The sequence below is a fragment of the Salvelinus alpinus genome, chromosome 7 (assembly GCF_045679555.1).
Source record: "Salvelinus alpinus chromosome 7, SLU_Salpinus.1, whole genome shotgun sequence".
NCBI lineage: Eukaryota > Metazoa > Chordata > Actinopteri > Salmoniformes > Salmonidae > Salvelinus > Salvelinus alpinus.
In genome coordinates, this window is record NC_092092.1 from 42,628,448 (window position 1) to 42,646,175 (window position 17,728).

The 17,728-nt window shown below is 38.4% G+C and overlaps 19 non-coding genes across 19 annotated transcripts; all 19 read left to right on the top strand.

Annotated features, from left to right (window-relative positions):
• The first annotated feature begins 554 nt into the window (after positions 1-554).
• trnac-gca (transfer RNA cysteine (anticodon GCA)) lies at positions 555-626 on the top strand. Its single transcript has one exon. It is a non-coding gene; the product is annotated as a tRNA-Cys (tRNA).
• A 676-nt stretch (positions 627-1,302) lies between these two features.
• trnac-gca (transfer RNA cysteine (anticodon GCA)) lies at positions 1,303-1,374 on the top strand. Its single transcript has one exon. It is a non-coding gene; the product is annotated as a tRNA-Cys (tRNA).
• A 675-nt stretch (positions 1,375-2,049) lies between these two features.
• Positions 2,050-2,121, top strand: trnac-gca (transfer RNA cysteine (anticodon GCA)). Its single transcript has one exon. It is a non-coding gene; the product is annotated as a tRNA-Cys (tRNA).
• A 676-nt stretch (positions 2,122-2,797) lies between these two features.
• trnac-gca (transfer RNA cysteine (anticodon GCA)) lies at positions 2,798-2,869 on the top strand. Its single transcript has one exon. It is a non-coding gene; the product is annotated as a tRNA-Cys (tRNA).
• A 676-nt stretch (positions 2,870-3,545) lies between these two features.
• On the top strand, positions 3,546-3,617 carry trnac-gca (transfer RNA cysteine (anticodon GCA)). The gene has a single exon. It is a non-coding gene; the product is annotated as a tRNA-Cys (tRNA).
• Positions 3,618-4,292: 675 nt separating this feature from the next.
• trnac-gca (transfer RNA cysteine (anticodon GCA)) lies at positions 4,293-4,364 on the top strand. The gene has a single exon. It is a non-coding gene; the product is annotated as a tRNA-Cys (tRNA).
• A 676-nt stretch (positions 4,365-5,040) lies between these two features.
• Positions 5,041-5,112, top strand: trnac-gca (transfer RNA cysteine (anticodon GCA)). Its single transcript has one exon. It is a non-coding gene; the product is annotated as a tRNA-Cys (tRNA).
• Positions 5,113-5,788: 676 nt separating this feature from the next.
• trnac-gca (transfer RNA cysteine (anticodon GCA)) lies at positions 5,789-5,860 on the top strand. The gene has a single exon. It is a non-coding gene; the product is annotated as a tRNA-Cys (tRNA).
• A 676-nt stretch (positions 5,861-6,536) lies between these two features.
• Positions 6,537-6,608, top strand: trnac-gca (transfer RNA cysteine (anticodon GCA)). Its single transcript has one exon. It is a non-coding gene; the product is annotated as a tRNA-Cys (tRNA).
• A 674-nt stretch (positions 6,609-7,282) lies between these two features.
• Positions 7,283-7,354, top strand: trnac-gca (transfer RNA cysteine (anticodon GCA)). The gene has a single exon. It is a non-coding gene; the product is annotated as a tRNA-Cys (tRNA).
• Positions 7,355-8,030: 676 nt separating this feature from the next.
• trnac-gca (transfer RNA cysteine (anticodon GCA)) lies at positions 8,031-8,102 on the top strand. The gene has a single exon. It is a non-coding gene; the product is annotated as a tRNA-Cys (tRNA).
• Positions 8,103-9,526: 1,424 nt separating this feature from the next.
• trnac-gca (transfer RNA cysteine (anticodon GCA)) lies at positions 9,527-9,598 on the top strand. The gene has a single exon. It is a non-coding gene; the product is annotated as a tRNA-Cys (tRNA).
• A 675-nt stretch (positions 9,599-10,273) lies between these two features.
• Positions 10,274-10,345, top strand: trnac-gca (transfer RNA cysteine (anticodon GCA)). The gene has a single exon. It is a non-coding gene; the product is annotated as a tRNA-Cys (tRNA).
• Positions 10,346-11,021: 676 nt separating this feature from the next.
• Positions 11,022-11,093, top strand: trnac-gca (transfer RNA cysteine (anticodon GCA)). The gene has a single exon. It is a non-coding gene; the product is annotated as a tRNA-Cys (tRNA).
• A 676-nt stretch (positions 11,094-11,769) lies between these two features.
• On the top strand, positions 11,770-11,841 carry trnac-gca (transfer RNA cysteine (anticodon GCA)). Its single transcript has one exon. It is a non-coding gene; the product is annotated as a tRNA-Cys (tRNA).
• Positions 11,842-13,266: 1,425 nt separating this feature from the next.
• Positions 13,267-13,338, top strand: trnac-gca (transfer RNA cysteine (anticodon GCA)). Its single transcript has one exon. It is a non-coding gene; the product is annotated as a tRNA-Cys (tRNA).
• A 676-nt stretch (positions 13,339-14,014) lies between these two features.
• Positions 14,015-14,086, top strand: trnac-gca (transfer RNA cysteine (anticodon GCA)). Its single transcript has one exon. It is a non-coding gene; the product is annotated as a tRNA-Cys (tRNA).
• A 675-nt stretch (positions 14,087-14,761) lies between these two features.
• On the top strand, positions 14,762-14,833 carry trnac-gca (transfer RNA cysteine (anticodon GCA)). Its single transcript has one exon. It is a non-coding gene; the product is annotated as a tRNA-Cys (tRNA).
• A 676-nt stretch (positions 14,834-15,509) lies between these two features.
• Positions 15,510-15,581, top strand: trnac-gca (transfer RNA cysteine (anticodon GCA)). Its single transcript has one exon. It is a non-coding gene; the product is annotated as a tRNA-Cys (tRNA).
• The last annotated feature ends 2,147 nt before the right edge of the window (positions 15,582-17,728 follow it).

The window sequence follows — 17,728 nt, forward strand, 5'->3', positions numbered from 1 at the left end:
AGGTGGAAGTGCGATAGACTTCAGATCAAGAGGACTCAGGTTCAAATCCTTTAGTGAACTTGAAATCAAATACTTTTTTAATGTGTGCTTTCAAAGAGAGAGTGTTCTTTATTAGGTTATGTAGATCTTCATCTTAAATGTCCCTTATTAGACAATTTTTTGACATTTTTCCATTAGCGTGGGAAAAGCTCAGTGGTAGAGAATTTGACTGCAGATCAAGCGGTCCCAGTTTCAAATTCTGGTGCCCCCTTAAAATCAAGTGCTTTCTAAGTGTATCTTGACGGTTAGAGTATTCTTTTTTAGATTATGTTACTCAATCTAAAATGTCCATCATTTGATGTTTTTTCTCTCAGTCTAACAGTACCAAACAGAGTGGGTAGTCTGCTGCTCTTGAGATCCAGAGGTGTCAGGTAATTTTTTTTTCTATCCACTTGAAATCAAATACATTACTGGTGTGTTTTCCAAGAGGGAGAGATTTTGAAGAGGCAAAATAACTCTCCATCTAAAATGGCCCTTGTTAGACAGTTTTTCCCTCTTACACAGTTTCTGTCAGAGGGGGTATAGCTCAGTGGTAGAGCATTTGACTGCAGATCAAGAGGTCCTAGGTTCAAATCCTGGTGCCCCCTTGATGTCAAGTACTATCAAATTGTATCTTGAGAGTCGGAGTGCTCATTTTCAGGAGTTGTTACTCAATCTAAAATGTCCCACATTTTATGTTTTTTCTCTCAGTCAGACAGTTCCAAACAAAGGTGGAAGTGCGATAGACTTCAGATCAAGAGGACTCAGGTTCAAATCCTTTAGTGAACTTGAAATCAAATACTTTTTTAATGTGTGCTTTCAAAGAGAGAGTGTTCTTTATTAGGTTATGTAGATCTCCACCTTAAATGTCCCTTATTAGACAATTTTTGGACATTTTTCCATTAGCGTGGGAAAAGCTCAGTGGTAGAGAATTTGACTGCAGATCAAGCGGTCCCAGTTTCAAATTCTGGTGCCCCCTTAAAATCAAGTGCTTTCTAAGTGTATCTTGACGGTTAGAGTATTCTTTTTTAGATTATGTTTCTCAATCTAAAATGTCCCTCATTTGATGTTTTTTCTCTCAGTCTAACAGAACCGAACAGAGTGGGTAGTCTGCTGCTCTTGAGATCCAGAGGTGTCAGGTATTTTTTTTCTTCTATCCACTTGAAATCAAATACATTACTGGTGTGTTTTCCAAGAGGGAGAGTTTTTGAAGAGGCAAAATAACTCTCCATCTAAAATGGCCTTTGTTAGACAGTTTTTCCCTCTTACACAGATTCTGACAGAGGGGGTATAGCTCAGTGGTAGAGCATTTGACTGCAGATCAAGAGGTCCCAGGTTCAAATCCTGGTGCCCCCTTGATGTCAAGTACTATCTAATTGTATCTTGAGAGTCGGAGTGCTCATTTTCAGGAGTTGTTACTCAATCTAAAATGTCCCTCATTTGATGTTTTTTCTCTCAGTCAGACAGTTCCAAACAAAGGTGGAAGTGCGATAGACTTCAGATCAAGAGGACTCAGGTTCAAATCCTTTAGTGAACTTGAAATCAAATACTTTTTTAATGTGTGCTTTCAAAGAGAGAGTGTTCTTTATTAGGTTATGTAGATCTCCACCTTAAATGTCCCTTATTAGACAATTTTTGGACATTTTTCCATTAGCGTGGGAAAAGCTCAGTGGTAGAGAATTTGACTGCAGATCAAGCGGTCCCAGTTTCAAATTCTGGTGCCCCCTTAAAATCAAGTGCTTTCTAAGTGTATCTTGACGGTTAGAGTATTCTTTTTTAGATTATGTTTCTCAATCTAAAATGTCCCTCATTTGATGTTTTTTCTCTCAGTCTAACAGAACCAAACAGAGTGGGTAGTCTGCTGCTCTTGAGATCCAGAGGTGTCAGGTAATTTTTTTTTCTATCCACTTGAAATCAAATACATTACTGGTGTGTTTTCCAAGAGGGAGAGATTTTGAAGAGGAAAAATAACTCTCCATCTAAAATGGCCCTTGTTAGACAGTTTTTCCCTCTTACACAGTTTCTGACAGAGGGGGTATAGCTCAGTGGTAGAGCATTTGACTGCATATCAAGAGGTCCCAGGTTCAAATCCTGGTGCCCCCTTGATGTCAAGTACTATCTAATTGTATCTTGAGAGTCGGAGTGCTCATTTTCAGGATTTGTTACTCAATCTAAAATGTCCCTCATTTGATGTTTTTTTCTCTCAGTCAGACAGTTCCAAACAAAGGTGGAAGTGCGATAGACTTCAGATCAAGAGGACTCAGGTTCAAATCCTTTAGTGAACTTGAAATCAAATACTTTTTTAATGTGTGCTTTCAAAGAGAGAGTGTTCTTTATTAGGTTATGTAGATCTTCATCTTAAATGTCCCTTATTAGACAATTTTTTGACATTTTTCCATTAGCGTGGGAAAAGCTCAGTGGTAGAGAATTTGACTGCAGATCAAGCGGTCCCAGTTTCAAATTCTGGTGCCCCCTTAAAATCAAGTGCTTTCTAAGTGTATCTTGACGGTTAGAGTTTTCTTTTTTAGATTATGTTACTCAATCTAAAATGTCCCTCATTTGATGTTTTTTCTCTCAGTCTAACAGTACCAAACAGAGTGGGTAGTCTGCTGCTCTTGAGATCCAGAGGTGTCAGGTAATTTTTTTTTCTATCCACTTGAAATCAAATACATTACTGGTGTGTTTTCCAAGAGGGAGAGATTTTGAAGAGGAAAAATAACTCTCCATCTAAAATGGCCCTTGTTAGACAGTTTTTCCCTCTTACACAGTTTCTGACAGAGGGGGTATAGCTCAGTGGTAGAGCATTTGACTGCATATCAAGAGGTCCCAGGTTCAAATCCTGGTGCCCCCTTGATGTCAAGTACTATCAAATTGTATCTTGAGAGTCGGAGTGCTCATTTTCAGGATTTGTTACTCAATCTAAAATGTCCCTCATTTGATGTTTTTTTCTCTCAGTCAGACAGTTCCAAACAAAGGTGGAAGTGCGATAGACTTCAGATCAAGAGGACTCAGGTTCAAATCCTTTAGTGAACTTGAAATCAAATACTTTTTTAATGTGTGCTTTCAAAGAGAGAGTGTTCTTTATTAGGTTATGTAGATCTTCATCTTAAATGTCCCTTATTAGACAATTTTTTGACATTTTTCCATTAGCGTGGGAAAAGCTCAGTGGTAGAGAATTTGACTGCAGATCAAGCGGTCCCAGTTTCAAATTCTGGTGCCCCCTTAAAATCAAGTGCTTTCTAAGTGTATCTTGACGGTTAGAGTATTCTTTTTTAGATTATGTTACTCAATCTAAAATGTCCATCATTTGATGTTTTTTCTCTCAGTCTAACAGTACCAAACAGAGTGGGTAGTCTGCTGCTCTTGAGATCCAGAGGTGTCAGGTAATTTTTTTTTCTATCCACTTGAAATCAAATACATTACTGGTGTGTTTTCCAAGAGGGAGAGATTTTGAAGAGGCAAAATAACTCTCCATCTAAAATGGCCCTTGTTAGACAGTTTTTCCCTCTTACACAGTTTCTGTCAGAGGGGGTATAGCTCAGTGGTAGAGCATTTGACTGCAGATCAAGAGGTCCTAGGTTCAAATCCTGGTGCCCCCTTGATGTCAAGTACTATCTAATTGTATCTTGAGAGTCGGAGTGCTCATTTTCAGGAGTTGTTACTCAATCTAAAATGTCCCTCATTTGATGTTTTTTCTCTCAGTCAGACAGTTCCAAACAAAGGTGGAAGTGCGATAGACTTCAGATCAAGAGGACTCAGGTTCAAATCCTTTAGTGAACTTGAAATCAAATACTTTTTTAATGTGTGCTTTCAAAGAGAGAGTGTTCTTTATTAGGTTATGTAGATCTCCACCTTAAATGTCCCTTATTAGACAATTTTTGGACATTTTTCCATTAGCGTGGGAAAAGCTCAGTGGTAGAGAATTTGACTGCAGATCAAGCGGTCCCAGTTTCAAATTCTGGTGCCCCCTTAAAATCAAGTGCTTTCTAAGTGTATCTTGACGGTTAGAGTATTCTTTTTTAGATTATGTTTCTCAATCTAAAATGTCCCTCATTTGATGTTTTTTCTCTCAGTCTAACAGAACCAAACAGAGTGGGTAGTCTGCTGCTCTTGAGATCCAGAGGTGTCAGGTAATTTTTTTTTCTATCCACTTGAAATCAAATACATTACTGGTGTGTTTTCCAAGAGGGAGAGATTTTGAAGAGGAAAAATAACTCTCCATCTAAAATGGCCCTTGTTAGACAGTTTTTCCCTCTTACACAGTTTCTGACAGAGGGGGTATAGCTCAGTGGTAGAGCATTTGACTGCATATCAAGAGGTCCCAGGTTCAAATCCTGGTGCCCCCTTGATGTCAAGTACTATCTAATTGTATCTTGAGAGTCGGAGTGCTCATTTTCAGGATTTGTTACTCAATCTAAAATGTCCCTCATTTGATGTTTTTTTCTCTCAGTCAGACAGTTCCAAACAAAGGTGGAAGTGCGATAGACTTCAGATCAAGAGGACTCAGGTTCAAATCCTTTAGTGAACTTGAAATCAAATACTTTTTTAATGTGTGCTTTCAAAGAGAGAGTGTTCTTTATTAGGTTATGTAGATCTTCATCTTAAATGTCCCTTATTAGACAATTTTTTGACATTTTTCCATTAGCGTGGGAAAAGCTCAGTGGTAGAGAATTTGACTGCAGATCAAGCGGTCCCAGTTTCAAATTCTGGTGCCCCCTTAAAATCAAGTGCTTTCTAAGTGTATCTTGACGGTTAGAGTTTTCTTTTTTAGATTATGTTACTCAATCTAAAATGTCCCTCATTTGATGTTTTTTCTCTCAGTCTAACAGTACCAAACAGAGTGGGTAGTCTGCTGCTCTTGAGATCCAGAGGTGTCAGGTAATTTTTTTTTCTATCCACTTGAAATCAAATACATTACTGGTGTGTTTTCCAAGAGGGAGAGATTTTGAAGAGGAAAAATAACTCTCCATCTAAAATGGCCCTTGTTAGACAGTTTTTCCCTCTTACACAGTTTCTGACAGAGGGGGTATAGCTCAGTGGTAGAGCATTTGACTGCATATCAAGAGGTCCCAGGTTCAAATCCTGGTGCCCCCTTGATGTCAAGTACTATCAAATTGTATCTTGAGAGTCGGAGTGCTCATTTTCAGGATTTGTTACTCAATCTAAAATGTCCCTCATTTGATGTTTTTTTCTCTCAGTCAGACAGTTCCAAACAAAGGTGGAAGTGCGATAGACTTCAGATCAAGAGGACTCAGGTTCAAATCCTTTAGTGAACTTGAAATCAAATACTTTTTTAATGTGTGCTTTCAAAGAGAGAGTGTTCTTTATTAGGTTATGTAGATCTTCATCTTAAATGTCCCTTATTAGACAATTTTTTGACATTTTTCCATTAGCGTGGGAAAAGCTCAGTGGTAGAGAATTTGACTGCAGATCAAGCGGTCCCAGTTTCAAATTCTGGTGCCCCCTTAAAATCAAGTGCTTTCTAAGTGTATCTTGACGGTTAGAGTATTCTTTTTTAGATTATGTTACTCAATCTAAAATGTCCATCATTTGATGTTTTTTCTCTCAGTCTAACAGTACCAAACAGAGTGGGTAGTCTGCTGCTCTTGAGATCCAGAGGTGTCAGGTAATTTTTTTTTCTATCCACTTGAAATCAAATACATTACTGGTGTGTTTTCCAAGAGGGAGAGATTTTGAAGAGGCAAAATAACTCTCCATCTAAAATGGCCCTTGTTAGACAGTTTTTCCCTCTTACACAGTTTCTGTCAGAGGGGGTATAGCTCAGTGGTAGAGCATTTGACTGCAGATCAAGAGGTCCTAGGTTCAAATCCTGGTGCCCCCTTGATGTCAAGTACTATCAAATTGTATCTTGAGAGTCGGAGTGCTCATTTTCAGGAGTTGTTACTCAATCTAAAATGTCCCACATTTTATGTTTTTTCTCTCAGTCAGACAGTTCCAAACAAAGGTGGAAGTGCGATAGACTTCAGATCAAGAGGACTCAGGTTCAAATCCTTTAGTGAACTTGAAATCAAATACTTTTTTAATGTGTGCTTTCAAAGAGAGAGTGTTCTTTATTAGGTTATGTAGATCTCCACCTTAAATGTCCCTTATTAGACAATTCTTGGACATTTTTCCATTAGCGTGGGAAAAGCTCAGTGGTAGAGAATTTGACTGCAGATCAAGCGGTCCCAGTTTCAAATTCTGGTGCCCCCTTAAAATCAAGTGCTTTCTAAGTGTATCTTGACGGTTAGAGTATTCTTTTTTAGATTATGTTTCTCAATCTAAAATGTCCCTCATTTGATGTTTTTTCTCTCAGTCTAACAGAACCGAACAGAGTGGGTAGTCTGCTGCTCTTGAGATCCAGAGGTGTCAGGTATTTTTTTTCTTCTATCCACTTGAAATCAAATACATTACTGGTGTGTTTTCCAAGAGGGAGGGTTTTTGAAGAGGCAAAATAACTCTCCATCTAAAATGGCCTTTGTTAGACAGTTTTTCCCTCTTACACAGATTCTGACAGAGGGGGTATAGCTCAGTGGTAGAGCATTTGACTGCAGATCAAGAGGTCCCAGGTTCAAATCCTGGTGCCCCCTTGATGTCAAGTACTATCTAATTGTATCTTGAGAGTCGGAGTGCTCATTTTCAGGAGTTGTTACTCAATCTAAAATGTCCCTCATTTGATGTTTTTTCTCTCAGTCAGAAAGTTCCAAACAAAGGTGGAAGTGCGATAGACTTCAGATCAAGAGGACTCATGTTCAAATCCTTTAGTGAACTTGAAATCAAATACTTTTTTAATGTGTGCTTTCGAAGAGAGAGTGTTCTTTATTAGGTTATGTAGATCTCCATCTTAAATGTCCCTTATTAGACAATTTTTGGACATTTTTCCATTAGCGTGGGAAAAGCTCAGTGGTAGAGAATTTGACTGCAGATCAAGCGGTCCCAGTTTCAAATTCTGGTGCCCCCTTAAAATCAAGTGCTTTCTAAGTGTATCTTGACGGTTAGAGTTTTCTTTTTTAGATTATGTTACTCAATCTAAAATGTCCCTCATTTGATGTTTTTTCTCTCAGTCTAACAGTACCAAACAGAGTGGGTAGTCTGCTGCTCTTGAGATCCAGAGGTGTCAGGTAATTTTTTTTTCTATCCACTTGAAATCAAATACATTACTGGTGTGTTTTCCAAGAGGGAGAGATTTTGAAGAGGCAAAATAACTCTCCATCTAAAATGGCCCTTGTTAGACAGTTTTTCCCTCTTACTCAGTTTCTGACAGAGGGGTATAGCTCAGTGGTAGAGCATTTGACTGCAGATCAAGAGGTCCCAGGTTCAAATCCTGGTGCCCCCTTGATGTCAAGTACTATCAAATTGTATCTTGAGAGTCGGAGTGCTCATTTTCAGGAGTTGTTACTCAATCTAAAATGTCCCTCATTTGATGTTTTTTCTCTCAGTCAGACAGTTCCAAACAAAGGTGGAAGTGCGATAGACTTCAGATCAAGAGGACTCAGGTTCAAATCCTTTAGTGAACTTGAAATCAAATACTTTTTTAATGTGTGCTTATAAAGAGAGAGTGTTCTTTATTAGGTTATGTAGATCTCCACCTTAAATGTCCCTTATTAGACAATTTTTGGACATTTTTCCATTAGCGTGGGAAAAGCTCAGTGGTAGAGAATTTGACTGCAGATCAAGCGGTCCCAGTTTCAAATTCTGGTGCCCCCTTAAAATCAAGTGCTTTCTAAGTGTATCTTGACGGTTAGAGTATTCTTTTTTAGATTATGTTTCTCAATCTAAAATGTCCCTCATTTGATGTTTTTTCTCTCAGTCTAACAGAACCAAACAGAGTGGGTAGTCTGCTGCTCTTGAGATCCAGAGGTGTCAGGTATTTTTTTTCTTCTATCCACTTGAAATCAAATACATTACTGGTGTGTTTTCCAAGAGGGAGAGTTTTTGAAGAGGCAAAATAACTCTCCATCTAAAATGGCCTTTGTTAGACAGTTTTTCCCTCTTACACAGATTCTGACAGAGGGGGTATAGCTCAGTGGTAGAGCATTTGACTGCAGATCAAGAGGTCCCAGGTTCAAATCCTGGTGCCCCCTTGATGTCAAGTACTATCTAATTGTATCTTGAGAGTCGGAGTGCTCATTTTCAGGAGTTGTTACTCAATCTAAAATGTCCCTCATTTGATGTTTTTTCTCTCAGTCAGAAAGTTCCAAACAAAGGTGGAAGTGCGATAGACTTCAGATCAAGAGGACTCATGTTCAAATCCTTTAGTGAACTTGAAATCAAATACTTTTTTAATGTGTGCTTTCAAAGAGAGAGTGTTCTTTATTAGGTTATGTAGATCTCCACCTTAAATGTCCCTTATTAGACAATTTTTGGACATTTTTCCATTAGCGTGGGAAAAGCTCAGTGGTAGAGAATTTGACTGCAGATCAAGCGGTCCCAGTTTCAAATTCTGGTGCCCCCTTAAAATCAAGTGCTTTCTAAGTGTATCTTGACGGTTAGAGTATTCTTTTTTAGATTATGTTACTCAATCTAAAATGTCCCTCATTTGATGTTTTTTCTCTCAGTCTAACAGTACCAAACAGAGTGGGTAGTCTGCTGCTCTTGAGATCCAGAGGTGTCAGGTATTTTTTTTCTTCTATCCACTTGAAATCAAATACATTACTGGTGTGTTTTCCAAGAGGGAGAGTTTTTGAAGAGGCAAAATAACTCTCCATCTAAAATGGCCCTTGTTAGACAGTTTTTCCCTCTTACACAGTTTCTGACAGAGGGGGTATAGCTCAGTGGTAGAGCATTTGACTGCAGATCAAGAGGTCCCAGGTTCAAATCCGCGTGCCCCCTTGATGTCAAGTACTATCTAATTGTATCTTGAGAGTCGGAGTGCTCATTTTCAGGAGTTGTTACTCAATCTAAAATGTCCCTCATTTGATGTTTTTTCTCTCAGTCAGACAGTTCCAAACAAAGGTGGAAGTGCGATAGACTTCAGATCAAGAGGACTCAGGTTCAAATCCTTTAGTGAACTTGAAATCAAATACTTTTTTAATGTGTGCTTTCAAAGAGAGAGTGTTCTTTATTAGGTTATGTAGATCTCCACCTTAAATATCCCTTATTAGACAATTTTTGGACATTTTTCCATTAGCGTGGGAAAAGCTCAGTGGTAGAGAATTTGACTGCAGATCAAGCGGTCCCAGTTTCAAATTCTGGTGCCCCCTTAAAATCAAGTGCTTTCTAAGTGTATCTTGACGGTTAGAGTATTCTTTTTTAGATTATGTTTCTCAATCTAAAATGTCCCTCATTTGATGTTTTTTCTCTCAGTCTAACAGAACCAAACAGAGTGGGTAGTCTGCTGCTCTTGAGATCCAGAGGTGTCAGGTATTTTTTTTCTTCTATCCACTTGAAATCAAATACATTACTGGTGTGTTTTCCAAGAGGGAGAGTTTTTGAAGAGGCAAAATAACTCTCCATCTAAAATGGCCTTTGTTAGACAGTTTTTCCCTCTTACACAGATTCTGACAGAGGGGGTATAGCTCAGTGGTAGAGCATTTGACTGCAGATCAAGAGGTCCCAGGTTCAAATCCTGGTGCCCCCTTGATGTCAAGTACTATCTAATTGTATCTTGAGATTCCGAGTGCTCATTTTCAGGAGTTGTTACTCAATCTAAAATGTCCCTCATTTGATGTTTTTTCTCTCAGTCAGAAAGTTCCAAACAAAGGTGGAAGTGCGATAGACTTCAGATCAAGAGGACTCATGTTCAAATCCTTTAGTGAACTTGAAATCAAATACTTTTTTAATGTGTGCTTTCGAAGAGAGAGTGTTCTTTATTAGGTTATGTAGATCTCCATCTTAAATGTCCCTTATTAGACAATTTTTGGACATTTTTCCATTAGCGTGGGAAAAGCTCAGTGGTAGAGAATTTGACTGCAGATCAAGCGGTCCCAGTTTCAAATTCTGGTGCCCCCTTAAAATCAAGTGCTTTCTAAGTGTATCTTGACGGTTAGAGTTTTCTTTTTTAGATTATGTTACTCAATCTAAAATGTCCCTCATTTGATGTTTTTTCTCTCAGTCTAACAGTACCAAACAGAGTGGGTAGTCTGCTGCTCTTGAGATCCAGAGGTGTCAGGTAATTTTTTTTTCTATCCACTTGAAATCAAATACATTACTGGTGTGTTTTCCAAGAGGGAGAGTTTTTGAAGAGGCAAAATAACTCTCCATCTAAAATGGCCTTTGTTAGACAGTTTTTCCCTCTTACACAGATTCTGACAGAGGGGGTATAGCTCAGTGGTAGAGCATTTGACTGCAGATCAAGAGGTCCCAGGTTCAAATCCTGGTGCCCCCTTGATGTCAAGTACTATCTAATTGTATCTTGAGAGTCGGAGTGCTCATTTTCAGGAGTTGTTACTCAATCTAAAATGTCCCTCATTTGATGTTTTTTTCTCTCAGTCAGACAGTTCCAAACAAAGGTGGAAGTGCGATAGACTTCAGATCAAGAGGACTCAGGTTCAAATCCTTTAGTGAACTTGAAATCAAATACTTTTTTAATGTGTGCTTTCAAAGAGAGAGTGTTATTTATTAGGTTATGTAGATCTCCATCTTAAATGTCCCTTATTAGACAATTTTTGGACATTTTTCCATTAGCGTGGGAAAAGCTCAGTGGTAGAGAATTTGACTGCAGATCAAGCGGTCCCAGTTTCAAATTCTGGTGCCCCCTTAAAATCAAGTGCTTTCTAAGTGTATCTTGACGGTTAGAGTTTTCTTTTTTAGATTATGTTACTCAATCTAAAATGTCCCTCATTTGATGTTTTTTCTCTCAGTCTAACAGTACCAAACAGAGTGGGTAGTCTGCTGCTCTTGAGATCCAGAGGTGTCAGGTAATTTTTTTTTCTATCCACTTGAAATCAAATACATTACTGGTGTGTTTTCCAAGAGGGAGAGTTTTTGAAGAGGCAAAATAACTCTCCATCTAAAATGGCCTTTGTTAGACAGTTTTTCCCTCTTACACAGATTCTGACAGAGGGGGTATAGCTCAGTGGTAGAGCATTTGACTGCAGATCAAGAGGTCCCAGGTTCAAATCCTGGTGCCCCCTTGATGTCAAGTACTATCTAATTGTATCTTGAGAGTCGGAGTGCTCATTTTCAGGAGTTGTTACTCAATCTAAAATGTCCCTCATTTGATGTTTTTTTCTCTCAGTCAGACAGTTCCAAACAAAGGTGGAAGTGCGATAGACTTCAGATCAAGAGGACTCAGGTTCAAATCCTTTAGTGAACTTGAAATCAAATACTTTTTTAATGTGTGCTTTCAAAGAGAGAGTGTTATTTATTAGGTTATGTAGATCTCCATCTTAAATGTCCCTTATTAGACAATTTTTGGACATTTTTCCATTAGCGTGGGAAAAGCTCAGTGGTAGAGAATTTGACTGCAGATCAAGCGGTCCCAGTTTCAAATTCTGGTGCCCCCTTAAAATCAAGTGCTTTCTAAGTGTATCTTGACGGTTAGAGTTTTCTTTTTTAGATTATGTTACTCAATCTAAAATGTCCCTCATTTGATGTTTTTTCTCTCAGTCTAACAGTACCAAACAGAGTGGGTAGTCTGCTGCTCTTGAGATCCAGAGGTGTCAGGTAATTTTTTTTTCTATCCACTTGAAATCAAATACATTACTGGTGTGTTTTCCAAGAGGGAGAGATTTTGAAGAGGAAAAATAACTCTCCATCTAAAATGGCCCTTGTTAGACAGTTTTTCCCTCTTACACAGTTTCTGACAGAGGGGGTATAGCTCAGTGGTAGAGCAATTGACTGCATATCAAGAGGTCCCAGGTTCAAATCCTGGTGCCCCCTTGATGTCAAGTACTATCTAATTGTATCTTGAGAGTCGGAGTGCTCATTATCAGGAGTTGTTACTCAATCTAAAATGTCCCTCATTTGATGTTTTTTTCTCTCAGTCAGACAGTTCCAAACAAACGTGGAAGTGCGATAGACTTCAGATCAAGAGGACTCAGGTTCAAATCCTTTAGTGAACTTGAAATCAAAAACTTTTTTAATGTGTGCTTTCAAAGAGAGAGTGTTCTTTATTAGGTTAGGTAGATCTTCATCTTAAATGTCCCTTATTAGACAATTTTTTGACATTTTTCCATTAGCGTGGGAAAAGCTCAGTGGTAGAGAATTTGACTGCAGATCAAGCAGTCCCAGTTTCAAATTCTGGTGCCCCCTTAAAATCAAGTGCTTTCTAAGTGTATCTTGACGGTTAGAGTATTCTTTTTTAGATTATGTTTCTCAATCTAAAATGTCCCTCATTTGATGTTTTTTCTCTCAGTCTAACAGAACCAAACAGAGTGGGTAGTCTGCTGCTCTTGAGATCCAGAGGTGTCAGGTATTTTTTTTCTTCTATCCACTTGAAATCAAATACATTACTGGTGTGTTTTCCAAGAGGGAGAGTTTTTGAAGAGGCAAAATAACTCTCCATCTAAAATGGCCCTTGTTAGACAGTTTTTCCCTCTTACACAGTTTCTGACAGAGGGGGTATAGCTCAGTGGTAGAGCATTTGACTGCAGATCAAGAGGTCCCAGGTTCAAATCCGCGTGCCCCCTTGATGTCAAGTACTATCTAATTGTATCTTGAGAGTCGGAGTGCTCATTTTCAGGAGTTGTTACTCAATCTAAAATGTCCCTCATTTGATGTTTTTTCTCTCAGTCAGACAGTTCCAAACAAAGGTGGAAGTGCGATAGACTTCAGATCAAGAGGACTCAGGTTCAAATCCTTTAGTGAACATGAAATCAAATACTTTTTTAATGTGTGCTTTCAAAGAGAGAGTGTTCTTTATTAGGTTATGTAGATCTCCACCTTAAATATCCCTTATTAGACAATTTTTGGACATTTTTCCATTAGCGTGGGAAAAGCTCAGTGGTAGAGAATTTGACTGCAGATCAAGCGGTCCCAGTTTCAAATTCTGGTGCCCCCTTAAAATCAAGTGCTTTCTAAGTGTATCTTGACGGTTAGAGTATTCTTTTTTAGATTATGTTTCTCAATCTAAAATGTCCCTCATTTGATGTTTTTTCTCTCAGTCTAACAGAACCAAACAGAGTGGGTAGTCTGCTGCTCTTGAGATCCAGAGGTGTCAGGTATTTTTTTTCTTCTATCCACTTGAAATCAAATACATTACTGGTGTGTTTTCCAAGAGGGAGAGTTTTTGAAGAGGCAAAATAACTCTCCATCTAAAATGGCCTTTGTTAGACAGTTTTTCCCTCTTACACAGATTCTGACAGAGGGGGTATAGCTCAGTGGTAGAGCATTTGACTGCAGATCAAGAGGTCCCAGGTTCAAATCCTGGTGCCCCCTTGATGTCAAGTACTATCTAATTGTATCTTGAGATTCTGAGTGCTCATTTTCAGGAGTTGTTACTCAATCTAAAATGTCCCTCATTTGATGTTTTTTCTCTCAGTCAGAAAGTTCCAAACAAAGGTGGAAGTGCGATAGACTTCAGATCAAGAGGACTCAGGTTCAAATCCTTTAGTGAACATGAAATCAAATACTTTTTTAATGTGTGCTTTCAAAGAGAGAGTGTTCTTTATTAGGTTATGTAGATCTCCACCTTAAATATCCCTTATTAGACAATTTTTGGACATTTTTCCATTAGCGTGGGAAAAGCTCAGTGGTAGAGAATTTGACTGCAGATCAAGCGGTCCCAGTTTCAAATTCTGGTGCCCCCTTAAAATCAAGTGCTTTCTAAGTGTATCTTGACGGTTAGAGTATTCTTTTTTAGATTATGTTTCTCAATCTAAAATGTCCCTCATTTGATGTTTTTTCTCTCAGTCTAACAGAACCAAACAGAGTGGGTAGTCTGCTGCTCTTGAGATCCAGAGGTGTCAGGTATTTTTTTTCTTCTATCCACTTGAAATCAAATACATTACTGGTGTGTTTTCCAAGAGGGAGAGTTTTTGAAGAGGCAAAATAACTCTCCATCTAAAATGGCCTTTGTTAGACAGTTTTTCCCTCTTACACAGATTCTGACAGAGGGGGTATAGCTCAGTGGTAGAGCATTTGACTGCAGATCAAGAGGTCCCAGGTTCAAATCCTGGTGCCCCCTTGATGTCAAGTACTATCTAATTGTATCTTGAGATTCTGAGTGCTCATTTTCAGGAGTTGTTACTCAATCTAAAATGTCCCTCATTTGATGTTTTTTCTCTCAGTCAGAAAGTTCCAAACAAAGGTGGAAGTGCGATAGACTTCAGATCAAGAGGACTCATGTTCAAATCCTTTAGTGAACTTGAAATCAAATACTTTTTTAATGTGTGCTTTCGAAGAGAGAGTGTTCTTTATTAGGTTATGTAGATCTCCATCTTAAATGTCCCTTATTAGACAATTTTTGGACATTTTTCCATTAGCGTGGGAAAAGCTCAGTGGTAGAGAATTTGACTGCAGATCAAGCGGTCCCAGTTTCAAATTCTGGTGCCCCCTTAAAATCAAGTGCTTTCTAAGTGTATCTTGACGGTTAGAGTTTTCTTTTTTAGATTATGTTACTCAATCTAAAATGTCCCTCATTTGATGTTTTTTCTCTCAGTCTAACAGTACCAAACAGAGTGGGTAGTCTGCTGCTCTTGAGATCCAGAGGTGTCAGGTAATTTTTTTTTCTATCCACTTGAAATCAAATACATTACTGGTGTGTTTTCCAAGAGGGAGAGATTTTGAAGAGGAAAAATAACTCTCCATCTAAAATGGCCCTTGTTAGACAGTTTTTCCCTCTTACACAGTTTCTGACAGAGGGGGTATAGCTCAGTGGTAGAGCAATTGACTGCATATCAAGAGGTCCCAGGTTCAAATCCTGGTGCCCCCTTGATGTCAAGTACTATCTAATTGTATCTTGAGAGTCAGAGTGCTCATTATCAGGAGTTGTTACTCAATCTAAAATGTCCCTCATTTGATGTTTTTTTCTCTCAGTCAGACAGTTCCAAACAAACGTGGAAGTGCGATAGACTTCAGATCAAGAGGACTCAGGTTCAAATCCTTTAGTGAACTTGAAATCAAAAACTTTTTTAATGTGTGCTTTCAAAGAGAGAGTGTTCTTTATTAGGTTAGGTAGATCTTCATCTTAAATGTCCCTTATTAGACAATTTTTTGACATTTTTCCATTAGCGTGGGAAAAGCTCAGTGGTAGAGAATTTGACTGCAGATCAAGCAGTCCCAGTTTCAAATTCTGGTGCCCCCTTAAAATCAAGTGCTTTCTAAGTGTATCTTGACGGTTAGAGTATTCTTTTTTAGATTATGTTTCTCAATCAAAAATTTCCCTCATTTGATGTTTTTTCTCTCAGTCTAACAGTACCAAACAGAGTGGGTAGTCTGCTGCTCTTGAGATCCAGAGGTGTCAGGTAATTTTTTTTTCTATCCACTTGAAATCAAATACATTACTGGTGTGTTTTCCAAGAGGGAGAGATTTTGAAGAGGCAAAATAACTCTCCATCTAAAATGGCCCTTGTTAGACAGTTTTTCCCTCTTACACAGTTTCTGACAGAGGGGGTATAGCTCAGTGGTAGAGCATTTGACTGCAGATCAAGAGGTCCCAGGTTCAAATCCTGGTGCCCCCTTGATGTCAAGTACTATCTAATTGTATCTTGAGAGTCGGAGTGCTCATTTTCAGGAGTTGTTACTCAATCTAAAATGTCCCTCATTTGATGTTTTTTCTCTTAGTCAGACAGTTCCAAACAAAGGTGGAAGTGCGATAGACTTCAGATCAAGAGGACTCAGGTTCAAATCCTTTAGTGAACTTGAAATCAAATACTTTTTTAATGTGTGCTTTCAAAGAGAGAGTGTTCTTTATTAGGTTATGTAGATCTCCATCTTAAATGTCCCTTATTAGACAATTTTTGGACATTTTTCCATTAGCGTGGGAAAAGCTCAGTGGTAGAGAATTTGACTGCAGATCAAGCGGTCCCAGTTTCAAATTCTGGTGCCCCCTTAAAATCAAGTGCTTTCTAAGTGTATCTTGACGGTTAGAGTATTCTTTTTTAGATTATGTTACTCAATCTAAAATGTCCCTCATTTGATGTTTTTTCTCTCAGTCTAACAGTACCAAACAGAGTGGGTAGTCTGCTGCTCTTGAGATCCAGAGGTGTCAGGTAATTTTTTTTTCTATCCACTTGAAATCAAATACATTACTGGTGTGTTTTCCAAGAGGGAGAGATTTTGAAGAGGAAAAATAACTCTCCATCTAAAATGGCCCTTGTTAGACAGTTTTTCAATCTTACACAGTTTCTGACAGAGTGGGTATAGCTCAGTGGTAGAGCATTTGACTGCATATCAAGAGGTCCCAGGTTCAAATCCTGGTGCCCCCTTGATGTCAAGTACTATCTAATTGTATCTTGAGAGTCGGAGTGCTCATTTTCAGGAGTTGTTACTCAATCTAAAATGTCCCTCATTTGATGTTTTTTTCTCTCAGTCAGACAGTTCCAAACAAAGGTGGAAGTGCGATAGACTTCAGATCAAGAGGACTCAGGTTCAAATCCTTTAGTGAACTTGAAATCAAATACTTTTTTAATGTGTGCTTTCAAAGAGAGAGTGTTATTTATTAGGTTATGTAGATCTCCATCTTAAATGTCCCTTATTAGACAATTTTTGGACATTTTTCCATTAGCGTGGGAAAAGCTCAGTGGTAGAGAATTTGACTGCAGATCAAGCGGTCCCAGTTTCAAATTCTGGTGCCCCCTTAAAATCAAGTGCTTTCTAAGTGTATCTTGACGGTTAGAGTTTTCTTTTTTAGATTATGTTACTCAATCTAAAATGTCCCTCATTTGATGTTTTTTCTCTCAGTCTAACAGTACCAAACAGAGTGGGTAGTCTGCTGCTCTTGAGATCCAGAGGTGTCAGGTAATTTTTTTTTCTATCCACTTGAAATCAAATACATTACTGGTGTGTTTTCCAAGAGGGAGAGATTTTGAAGAGGAAAAATAACTCTCCATCTAAAATGGCCCTTGTTAGACAGTTTTTCCCTCTTACACAGTTTCTGACAGAGGGGGTATAGCTCAGTGGTAGAGCATTTGACTGCATATCAATACGTCCCAGGTTCAAATCCTGGTGCCCCCTTGATGTCAAGTACTATCTAATTGTATCTTGAGAGTCGGAGTGCTCATTTTCAGGAGTTGTTACTCAATCTAAAATGTCCCTCATTTGATGTTTTTTTCTCTCAGTCAGACAGTTCCAAACAAAGGTGAAAGTGCGATAGACTTCAGATCAAGAGGACTCAGGTTCAAATCCTTTAGTGAACTTGAAATCAAATACTTTTTTAATGTGTGCTTTCAAAGAGAGAGTGTTCTTTATTAGGTTATGTAGATCTTCATCTTAAATGTCCCTTATTAGACAATTTTTGGACATTTTTCCATTAGCGTGGGAAAAGCTCAGTGGTAGAGAATTTGACTGCAGATCAAGCAGTCCCAGTTTCAAATTCTGGTGCCCCCTTAAAATCAAGTGCTTTCTAAGTGTATCTTGACGGTTAGAGTATTCTTTTTTAGATTATGTTTCTCAATCAAAAATTTCCCTCATTTGATGTTTTTTCTCTCAGTCTAACAGTACCAAACAGAGTGGGTAGTCTGCTGCTCTTGAGATCCAGAGGTGTCAGGTAATTTTTTTTTCTATCCACTTGAAATCAAATACATTACTGGTGTGTTTTCCAAGAGGGAGAGATTTTGAAGAGGCAAAATAACTCTCCATCTAAAATGGCCCTTGTTAGACAGTTTTT